Raw genomic sequence first — 12,455 nt, forward strand, 5'->3', positions numbered from 1 at the left:
TACAATAAAGCTTGGTAATCCAAGGGGACTGAGCAATTTGAAAGGTTTGCCCATTCCTTGAGGCAATAAGTGTGAAGTGGTGCTTCAGTACAGTTCAAAAATGATTGTTAGCAGAAATAAGGCACTGGCATGTTAAGTTTAGGCCAGATGGAAAATTTGATCATATTTGAGGCGAGATGGGACAAAAGAAAGAAAACTGCTCCCATTTTAAAGCTGGAGAAGTTTAACAGCTAGACAAGAAAAACCCCACAGATTAAGTAAGAAATCCAGTTTAGATTTGCTCATTGGGAGCTCTCTTAGGCCAGGATCTTATAAGAGCTTCCTTTCTCCTATAGATGTGGGGGGACACCACCATAAAATTAGGAGGCTCAGATTTGTTGGTCAGTTTTGTCTCCTGTTTCTTCCGTCATTCAAGCAAGCCACCCTGGTCTTTGGTTCCTTATAAATAACCTCTCAACAAGGCCCCCAAATTTGGAAGGGAGGAAGGGAAACAGTCCTATATATGAAGGAAATGGCATTTCTGAAAGAAAGGAGGGAGCCCAACTGCTTTCAGTATCAAGAATTAGGAACACTAAAGCCTTTGGGACCAAACCTCAATTACAGAGTTTCATAGAAACCTGAATCACAGGAAAAGCTTTCATCAGAATCTAAGTGACATCTGTATCCTGGGAGATACATCCCTCAGAAAAGGTCTCCAAAGTGCAACTGGAGTTAAATCAAGGAGGGAAACTCTTTTCCTGAAAACTGGAGGAGTCATTTGCAGTAGAGGAGTCAAGGGTAAAAATTAAACCAGGTTTCCTCTTCTCTGGGCAATGTAGCTTTAGCAATGTTCACTGCCAGGCCTGCAACACCCAGCAGACAAGTTTAGGGGTAAATAAAAGTGAGTAAATGGCCACTTCCCAACCTCAATGAGTCTGTAGGAATGATCTAGTATGTCACATTTCAAAGTTTTTCCACATAAATACAAACTGGCTAAACACACTGTGCTGGAATCCAGGACAAAACATTAACAATGGTGCTTTTTAGCTGTTGTAATAAGAGTCAGGAAACTTGTTGTAAGCAAACAGCTTTAAAATGTGATGGATATGCAACTGATCCAGGATTAAAAACATTCCTTTGTTATAATTCTGGGATGAAAATCAAAATATTGCTAATTCAAAACTTTGTGTGTATTGAGTTTCCAGGAACTCATCTGTCTCATGACTATCAGATTCGACATTGATTTAGTGAGATAACCTGTATCTCATTCCAAACAGTGGCAGAACCAGTCCCTTTACAACTCTGGAACAATAAATAAAGGATATCAAAGAGAAAACCCTCTGCTTTGCTTCTTGTCTGTGAAAATAACGTGGAATTGAATATCTGCTGAATAGTAACTTGCTCCAGGGAAAAAAATCAAAAGCAAATAAATACAAACAAATAAATACAGGTGGAATGTTACCTACAGTGTAAGAATTTAAAGTAATTAATTCATCTGGGGATCAGCCCAGATATTAATTGCAAATGGCACAGACTGGGAAAAGAAACATTATGAAACAAATGGAAATATGTGAGTAGTAAGTCTGTGATGAAGAGCAGAGCAGCCTTCAAAGCAGCTTCTTGTGTCTCAGTGAAGCTGGAGGCTGATAGAAATAAGTCCTCACTTGGGAAAGGGGCAACTTCTCACTTTAGAAAACCCAAGATCCTCCACTGAGATAAGAAAACAGTTTTCTTATTCCCCTCACTATGCACTGAATGGTGTCCCTGAAGTGCTCGGAGTTCAGGGAGCTGCAGTTTATCTCCCCAAGCACTGACACTGTGCAAATTTCTTTTTAAAACTCTCTCAAAAGTTTATTTGGAAAATAAACTGTGCCAGTTGTACTTGCACATAGATACTTCTATCCTTGGTGGAAGACCAAGTAGGTTGACGAGCAAGACCTTGTTTTCACGATGCCAAACTCCTTATTTTGTTTTTTTGTTTATTCGTTTAAAACTTTACCTCCAAAAAGACAAAGAGTACGTTGGACTAGATGATCTTTGAGGTCTTTTCCAACCTTAATGATTCTATGATTCTATGCCTCAAATAGAGATTAGGAATATTACAGTTGAATAATTTAACTCCTCTCAAATTCACCTTTGCTGTGACTTTATTGAGTTTAACCTAAAATACTCCTCGATGCTGTTTGATTTTTTATAATACCCTTCCCAGGATTTCTGCATTTCAGTCAAATTCACCAAAAAGTGATCAATCTTTCCACTCTTTTTAAGAGACCTCACAACCCAAATCATGTCAAAAGAAGGTGTGATGCATTCATGAAAAATTGGGAAAAGGGATTCTTCCTTTCAGGTGATGGAGTCAAGCATTGAACAGTGTTTGGAAATAAACTGATAGTGAGGCATCACATCATTCAACTCCTAAATGGTAATGCAAAAAGAAATTGTTTACAAATGAGTCCTCCAGTTTGAAATCAGCAGCACAAGATGCACTAACCCGGCAATGAACTCTGGTATTTAGGGGTAATTGCTTTGTGAAAAAAAATCAAAGCATATTTGCATCGATCGTGGGTGCTGTGTGGGGAACACAATTCATTTCAAGAGATAACAGCTGCAAGAAGCTGGAAAGAAGAATTTTACTCTGCTCCAGTGGAAAAAGAACAAATAACTACAAATAGTTGAGCCATGTAGGAAGCAATTTGCAAATGCCTTTATGATAAAATGTTGCAAATTAATTCTTTCTATACTTACATTTGTAATGTCTGTTTAAATGTTTTCTAATAGATATTGGTTTGTCTGAAAACATTTATGAGCCCTGAAGCTGCAAGGATGATATTTAATTTAAGCACATTTTAAAAATGAGCTTTTTAACTTTCAGATTTCTTTAAAAAGACTCAGTGAGTCAAAACTTAAAATGAAGACCTTTTGAACTCAGTTACAAATCACACAGAAAAGTCTGATACCTCAAACAGGGACTTTGGCCAAAATTCATACTTTGGAATTTATCTACAAATGCTGTCAATTAATTAGAAATATCAATTAATGCTTCCAGATTCCCCTCTCCTTATGGATGAGAACACAGAAGACTTGCTAGATAAATGATTAAATGCATAATTATTTGATTATGCATCATGATCTTTACTCATCTTGCTCTATAACAGGTGAAATCCTCAGAGTCCTTATAGAGAACACATTGCTTTAAACCTCTCATGATTGAAGAGAAGCACCTTTGAGCAGCGGGAACAGAGCCAAGGACACAATTTATGGAATTACAGCAGCTTGGCCTGAAATGACCACGAACCACCACAAATTTGAAACATAATTCTCAAGCCAGGCAGCAAGGTTCCCAGAACTCCTTTCCCTCCTGCATAAACAGCATTAAAATCTCTGTCCGAGCTCTCATGCAGTGGAATTCAGACCACCACAAGCTCTGGAGATTTGCTTGTCCTGGAAAGGAAACATTTGCAAAGCTTGACCCGGCAACTGAAGCACGGAGAGTCCAAGTGTAGGTGTTCCAAGCTTAGGATTTACATCCAAACCATTGGCCTGAAATCCAGCAGTGCACAGACTTCATCAGGATGGTACAATTATAACCAGTTGTGTGCCTCTGCATTGAGGCTTTGCAGTGTGGCTTAAACCCAGCACCTTTTAACTTGAGTAATCCTGACCTGGGCACCTCGGCGTCCTCCAACACCTCCATCAGCCTGAGCAGCCCCAGCTCTGCACGAGGAAGGCAGGTGGAACTTTTTGGACCTTCAAAGTTCCCTTGCAACCCCAACCATTCCACGCTTCAAGAGTTTCTTTTTAAACGCCTGGAAAAGCCCACGAGAGTCTTTGAACATTAGACAAGAATAGTTCCCAGTAAAAAAGGTGCTGCAGCTTTCATGCTTAAGTGTTGGAAAACATCCAGCTTTCTCAAGTGGGAAGTAACAGACTTCCCAGGGAAAAAAATACATCTTTTAGGTATTTCATTTGCAAATGCTGGTAAGTGGGTGAATAATTTAATATTAGTAGACAAGAATTTCCTCTCTCTTGTGTTCCATAGTTTGGTATTTGCTGCTATTCTACAGAATGATTGCACATTATTTACTTTTCCCCTCTGCACATTATTTACCTTTTCCCTCCACCCTGAAGCCTACTGATGACAATACCAACAAAGTGCCTCTCTGGGGACTGGGTGGAATATTTCACCAAGTCCATTTTCTGTTGTCACAGGGAGAGGTTTTAAATCACCTAAAATATTCTTGCAGAGGCCTGAGCCATTTGCAGACATTGAACCCTCCCATTAAGGCCACCAAAAACATGAACACCAACTCTCCAACCACATGCCAGTCAAGAAACAGCAGCATATCCTTTACTTGATGCAATTACCATAAAAGTGTGTTTTTTTTTTTCTCTCCTAACAGTTTGAATGGTTTTGATTAAATGACATTTACTAACTAAGCACTTTCTCACTGGATCGTGGCAGGTTTTCAGTGCTGCTACATCTGTGGAATGTTTTCAAGTTATTCTCTTAAGTAAACATAAGACTATAAAATGTAAATATAAACATAAGAGTTCTATAACAGTAAAAGCATAATTTGAATAAATAGGGAAGCTAATGAAACACCATTACATGTAAAAGACTATCATCTCCCTCTATGCACTAAGCACTCAACTTACAACTGCAAATTCAGAAGTAAAAGAATTCATTTGGCTCAATCTTTTGATTTTTATGAGAGTCACAAAAAATTCGTTCCTATACATTAGCCATTAAAGCTACCTTGCAATTTTCTTATTGTTATTACTTTTTGAGCCCTGACTTACCAATTGAGAGGCAATATTGGAAGTGAACCATTTATTTGGAAACTTAATCAGGACAGTGGAAACAAGCAATTTCTAACCCAAACTGTAAAGTTAGTTCAAATGTAGCAGAATATTTTTAAGGTGCACAGCTGCTGGATTCTTCAGTGCTGTCCAACGAGCTCTGCCATTTGCAGGACAGCATTGACAAGAATGTAAAAAACAAGTAACAATCATAGAATTATTAAGGACCTTTAAGATCATCGAGTCTAACCATCAGCCCAGACTCACCACCATGTTCATCACCAAAGCAAGCACGTCCTCAAGCACCACATCCACACATTTTTGGAACTCTTCAAGGGGTGATGACTCCACCACTGCCCTGGGCAACCTGTTCTAATGTTTGACAACTTCTTCTGTGAAAAATCTTTTCCTGATTTCTAAACTAAGCCTTCCCTGGCACAGTTTGAGGCCATTTCCTCTTGTCCAGTCACTTGTTATCTGGGAGAAAAGACTTATATGTCTTATAAAAATTACAGCCATCTATACATACTTTTTGAATAAATAATAATTTACTTTTCATTACTCATTTGGATCAACACAAAATTTGGATTTGAGCACAACAGTTCCATTTACCCACCGTGTAAAGAACATCAACTTTAATTTTGAGTCAAAATTACTTTTGAACCTTCCTCCCTTAATAAATAAAAATACAGTGTTATCTACTATATATTTAAGCCTTTAGTTCTAGTTATCAGTTACAAGCAGATCCAAAAAGTGACATCTAAAAACCCATAAAACATTATAAACTATCTCTCTAATAATTCTGGTATTCTTCAGTTCTAAGATCAGTCTGGTCTAGGGTTTTGATGCTTCTCATGATGTTGTTCTAGACACAAAGTGTAGGGAAAGTGCATTGGAATATTCTCCTTACATTTCCTTGAGAGAGCATCAGAAGAACATCTCACTTTGTTATGAAACTTTCAGGAGTCTGTGTTACCATGTTTGGATTTTGCTTACAAAGCAAAGTGGTAGAAATCTACTGTTATGGGGACATTTGGAACTGCTTGGGAAAAAAAAAAAGGCATTAAAACTGCTACTTTCGGTTAGACAAAGCAATTTAAATCTGTAGAAATATTTGGATATGAATACTAAATACAACTGTTTCTATTGTTTTAATAGCTTTCATCACAGTGATAAATTTGCAGAGGTAAGTGTACTCAAACAGGTTTTTTAAGTGTAACTGTGATTGTCAATTAAAGAAGAGATTATATTGTCAACAAAAGACAAGTGAATCTTTTAAATGGCAGTTTGCATATGTTTACCTAGAGTGCTGAAGAATCCGAGAGCAGATTTTCCTCATTTGGGTGCTTCACTGTTCAACTAGAATGTAAATTCTAATATGTACTTACCATTTCTTTTGTTGCTCTTTCTCTTGTTTTAATTTCGACACAGAACAATTCCCTACTCATCCCTCAGCTTCCCTTTTTTACTGTCTTAGATAATTCCACTCTCCCTTTAAGCACAGACATACAAACACACATAAGAAAACCTCAGGAAAGGAAAATGTATTGTGCTGCCTGAAGTCATTTATCACACAAACCCCATAAAATGAATTACTCTAAAAGGTAATAAATGCAGCTTTGTAACGGTGAAGAAAAATCAAGGGCTATAAAAAAGTGGAATCTTTGTTACCTCATTCTCTTTGTAGCTTTGATACATTAGGACAAATTCACAGATACTGCTTTATTACTGAATTCTCAAACATGAAATGTTTGGTGTGTAAAACAGGGAAAGGGCCTTAACTTGATGAAAAGTGTAACAAATCAAAGCCAGGAATGACCACCTGCTCCCTGCACCAAGACACAAAAATCTTCCCAAAACAAGAGAGCCTGGGCCCCTGCCACTGCTGAAGTTAAAATCCTCATGGGCAGTGCTGGAAATCTGAGTTCCTCAGCTCAGACACCGGGATTTCGGGATGCAGACCCAGAATCTGCAGTTGCACTGAGGTTCTTTCACCCAACTACAAGCTCTTAGAGCTGCTCAAGAGCCATGAAAGGCCTATTGACAGATCAGAGCAGATTTCCCACTAATCTGAAGGAGTTGCTGCTTCAGGGAGGATGGAGATTGGAGGCAGCAGAGTGTTCAGGCAGTGCAAGTGCAGGATGGCTGCCCTTGGGAATTGCTCCTCTATCTCCTCAGGAAGCAGGTCAGGAACAGGCTGGCTTTTAGACAGATTAAGTAAAAAATACAAACTCCTTATCAAGCTGAGCAGAAGTTCAAAACTCTTTCTCTCCTCTATTTTGTTAGGAAGAAAGGTTTTCCTGTCAACAGGAGGTTTCCGTTCCAAAAAAAAAAGTCACTAATTTCAATGTGTTTTATGTGTTTTCCTAACAAGTCAGAGTATTCCTACCCGCTCTGAGAACTCTAGGAATTGCCTCTTCCTCAGAGAGTGCAAGTTACCTTGAAGTCAGTGAAGTAACATTTCTCAAATCTATGCTGTGGACTAAAATCAGATGAAAGTACAGCTCATCAAAGCACAAGGAACAAGCAGAGAAAATCTTAAATCTACTGATGAGTGATGTAACACCAGAGGCACAAACCATCAGCCACCTGGAGCAATGAAAAGGACAACTAAAGAATAAACTTTACACATTTACCCAGTTAAGTTAGACCAGGAGCAGTAGCTTGCATTATAATTTGGTCTTAATCTTTCTCTCTCATTGTTTTATAACTCAGAAAATTCAGTTTCAACGCACTAAACCATATTACTTTTAGGGAATTCACCTATCCTTGTGTGGCTTAGTAGTTCTACAGTTTCTTGTGAGAAACTTAATTAAACAATAGTGATAAACAGGCAGGGTTAAGAAGCTCATGTCTGATTGCTTTTCTGATGATTAAAGGCAGATGCCATTGGTTCTAAGAAGCATAATCATTGTAAAAAATACACTTATTTCTTCCCAAACTTCTGCCAATTGTTCACAGACACCACACCACTGACAGGGGATACTTCTGTTCACTTTTATGATTTCTAGGCAGAAATCACCATTATATGCTGATTACAAAGAGCAGCTCTTTCAGCTTCTGAGCAAAAGGAATAACTTGATTTTTTAAGAGTTCTGAATATTTGTTCAGAGGAAAAGCTGTAGCCAATTCAATATGGCTCTTGAACTTCCCACTGGCTGAGAAGCATGGAAATCTCAAAGACTTGTAGCTCTATTTTTCATACAAATACAATGACGATACCAGTTGTTTGTCCTTTTTTTGTGCTGAGGTGACAAAAGTGGATTATTTAGAGGGGTTTTTTTTGCTAGCTTAGTACCACTGTATCTACCCATTATATCTTCTTTTGTTGCATGATTATTATCCTCTGGGGAGACAAATTATAACTCTCTGGTCTGGTGCTAAAACACTTTATGTAAATTGAATACAAGGCAGCTTTTGTATTAGGTATAGCACTTTCTACAAAATTAGAGCAATCATGAGGCAAGCCTTTCATAACTCACTTGGCTCCACTTCCCTGGCTCTCTCAGGAATATTATTATTTTTATTTGTTTTTTAATCTCCTGAACATTATGATCATTGAGGCAACTGCTCTCCAAACCTCTCAGTAATGTGCTCTTTTGGAGAAAGGTCTTGAGAACGTTGCAAATCATGCTAAAGAGGGATTGTTTATTCCCACCAAATCTAAACCTCTCTAAGAAAATTAACTGTATCTGCATTTCCAATACTTGCTCCCTCTGAATTTTAAAGCCTAATGGCACTTGAGCTGCCAGTGGGAACATGATTTTATGACTGAATTGGATCTGTCTTAAGAAAATTTCACTTTTCTCAGTAGAGGTCAGCTGAGCTTCACCCGGAAAACCTTCACCTTTACTCACATGGACTTGTCATGTTTCCCTTCCCCCAGCCTTTGACAGAAGCAATTCCTGACCTCAGTCCTGGTAGACCAACTATGATTGTGATGATTCTATTTGAAGGTGTTCACTCAGCTGTGTTTTTCTCCCCCAGGTCTCGAACTGGAGACTGTCCTTTTTCTGCAGCCATATTTAAGCTGAATCAAAAATGACCAAATTGTACCCACCAGTTCATATTTCCCCATCACTTCCACGAGCACAGTGTGCTTTTCCAGCCAGAAGAAATTCTGCTTTGTTGGGATCTCATTTCAGCTGAACACTAAGGAAATACATATATATATTATTTTTTATCCAAAAAGCACATTAGAAACTTATAGTATTAGAAATCCCACTGGTGCCTCCAGGAGCTGCTGACTTTGCAGTGAAGATTGATGGCATTTTCACCTGATCTTCCCTGTCTTTATTAGATGCAAACTAATTTCTAAAACAAAGAGCTTCACAGCAAAGGACATATGAAATAAAAAGGGCTTTTTACTAGAATTTTCTGTGCTCTGTTTAGCTTCATCCAACTTGAGGAGGCCTAATCTGAAGAAGTCATCTTGATGAGACAGCATCAATGCACATTGTCCTCTGGGATCTGTAACCAAACCCAGATTTAAAGTAAATCTGAAAGCATTAGAGCCACTTTGGTGCATAACATACTTGTCCACCTAAGAGCTATTCCCTTGCTGGGGTGATTAGCACAGCATTAATGGCAAGGATTACAGCAAGGACAGGCAGAGAAGCTTTGGCTGTCACACCACAAAAGGGCACAGGGGAATTCTGACTTCACTCTGCCCGGCTTTCCTTCACAGTGTTTAATATCTCATTGTTGCACACACTTAATTCACTGCAGACATACTAAATGTTCACTGGCAGTGATTGTGACAAACCTGGCAATCTATGTTTAAAGGTTTAACCTGATGACACAGCAAGATATGAGCTCATCCTTTTTATTAGCTCAAGAACAAGACATTTCACAGAGACTTTAAAAATCAAAATATATGGTTCCGTATTAGTTTTGAGTTCAGTGATTCAGTACTTAAGTATGTGGTATTAAACACCATGATGAAACGTTCAGACTTGAGGTTAGAAGTGAGAACGCCTCCAAACTGGAGATAAAAGACTAAAGACAGAAAAAGCAATGACTTTCTGACACTTTCTTTAGCTCCCAACACTGTTCCAGCCACCCTTTGCATCTTTTCTCTCCAGTCTCACTCCAGTTGTCCTGCAAACCTTGTTTCAGCCTTTCAACCTTCTTCTGCTTTGAAATATGTCACTTGATGCCTCCTGCTTGACTTTTCTTTCATGCTTTTCCTTTGCATACATTCAAGATGTGATTTTCACCCCAAAAAGCATAAATACCTGCATAAGAGTGTAAGATATTCTGGTTTTTAGCCCTGGTCAAAGGCAAGAAAAACTTCCATTGTGGAACCAATTTTCATCCCTATTCTCCTCTAAATTTATCACTTAGAGTTCTCTATGACTCTGACATTTTGAGTCAAGAGAAACATTTGATTTCACTATTATATTTTAAAATACATAGTATAAAAATTAAAACGCTTTAAAAACACCCCTACAAGTTCTACTTCAGAAATGTTTTGACATTTCTTGAAATGACTCCTTTTGACTTCTCTTTCTCAGCTACTGAGAATGGTGTGGACTTGTGGGAAGTTTACATTTTTGGAAAAATACTGTTTTCTTGTGAGAAAATGTTCTTGGAAAGGTTTAAGGTAGCAACAATTGCACTGTAAATGCCTCTTTTATCCTCTTTTCCTCAATCCTATTTGGATTCCCAGCTCTGAAGCAGAAGTTTCTTGTTTTTATGACTGAATAACGTCACCGATGATCCCAAAAAACATACTGATAAATAAATGACCATTTGATTATAATATACGGCCAATGAGATGGGTGTGAAATCAGTTCAAGGGTGACACCTTCAGCCAAATATGTATTAAAAGACCCTACAGAAAACTAGATTATGAAGTAGAAAAACAGGCATTGTGCAAATCTAGAGTAATAAGTTCTTTCCCCAAAGTAACATCTGGAATAAAACTGCCTGAAGGAATACATCCATCCACAATTTTGCTGAAACTCAGTATGTCCAGCTTCATCCTTGTGTTTCAAATAAAAGCAATTAAAGTTGGATCTGCCTATTCAAGCTTAAGTGTTTAAGTGTTTGAAGCATTTTAAATTTTAAGAAGTACTTAGCCAGAAGTATTAGTTTTAAAAACTGCAGTGCAAATTCTGAGTTTCCATGTTTGTCTAAGAGCAACTGTCTTCATTCCATGTTGATAAATACCACAGATACAATTACCAAGGGAGCTGCCTTTTGCTTTAAAGGAATAATATCATAGGATTACAACATAAATAAACAAAAAGCCAGGGGTTGTTTGCTCCATTGTCTGTTCCGCAAACACAACATTTTTTCCTTTTTTGAATCAACAGTTTCTCTTAATCTAATAGGAAAATGCCTGTGGATAAATGTGTTTATCATGTCACAAAATATCACGTTTCTGCAATGCACTGTAGTATCTCTGAACTCCCAAATGCCAACGTACAAGAAATAATAAACATTTTAGAGGAACTAATGCCTGTCACAGCAAGAAGGATTTTACACCAGATTTAGATTTTTCAGAAAGTTTCTTTCACACAATTGTGTAGAGAAGCTTCTTATTTTATATTGTTATTAAGATGCACTTAACTGGAGGAGTCATGTCTTCCCTCAGACATATTAACTGTGTCAAAATTCTTCTGTAACTCAACTTTGTGAGGCTGTTGGATGCTGCCAAAACCTATAGGGAGTAAAACCCCAAATCATAAGGCAACAGGAATTGTGTTAGTCAGAGTTACAGCAGACACTTCCACAGCCTCTCACTTCTTGGCCACAGTCAGTGCTCTGAAATCAATGACTGATAATCAATATCTTGATTATCAAGACCTCTCACCTACATTGAGATTAGGGAGAAAAGTCTCCAACACTTTGTGTTTCTACAGCCATGGGATGCTGCTTCTTTAGGACTTTGGCCCCACTAATCATCACATGCCGTGTGCGAAAGCAACAGAGGAATCCATTAGGAATGAAGTCCAGAATCTCTCTTAGCTTTTGTTTCAAGCTTTTTTTCAATATCCCACAGTTTCTTCACTCCTGGTTTGTGTTTCAACTCTAATACAAATTCATTTTAGGATAATGTTATGTACCACAGAGTCATAACTGTGGTTATGACTTTCACAGAATTCCTCTCGTCCAGTGCAGGCTGCAGAACATCCAAACCCCTTTGACTCACCTGTGTGCATCTAAGGCAGAGTCTGAGCACGACCTGGAAAGACTGATGATGATTTCAAATTAACTTCTACAGGTCTTTCATCTCTGCAACAGCCCTTGGCCTCTTTTCTCTTTGCTCTCTCTGGACAGGGATGAAGTCAGAATCTTCTGTTTCTTCTTTGATTGGTTTTGAACTGGAACAATTTTAAGTTTTGACAAGAAAGAGAAAAAAAAAAAAGGATGTCCTTTAAAGTAGTAATTTTGTACTTCATAAGGATCAAACTCTCAAGATTCCTGCCTGAAAAAGAGAGGAACACCACAGGAAAGAACTGAGGTAATGAACATTTCTGTCACTCACCTTACAAACTCATTTTTCTTCTACATTTTATTAGATACTGCCTTGCTCTCCTCCTTAAACACAAATGACAGATTATATTAGATGCATAAATTATATGGATTATATTTCTGTCACGAGTAAATTAGCTGTTAAATTTAGTTTGCTTGATGCTATTGACAGGTCCCTGATTTAAGAATGTTTT

This window comes from Lepidothrix coronata, unplaced genomic scaffold, assembly GCF_001604755.1.
Source record: "Lepidothrix coronata isolate B3197 unplaced genomic scaffold, Lepidothrix_coronata-1.0 Scaffold87, whole genome shotgun sequence".
Taxonomy (NCBI): domain Eukaryota; kingdom Metazoa; phylum Chordata; class Aves; order Passeriformes; family Pipridae; genus Lepidothrix; species Lepidothrix coronata.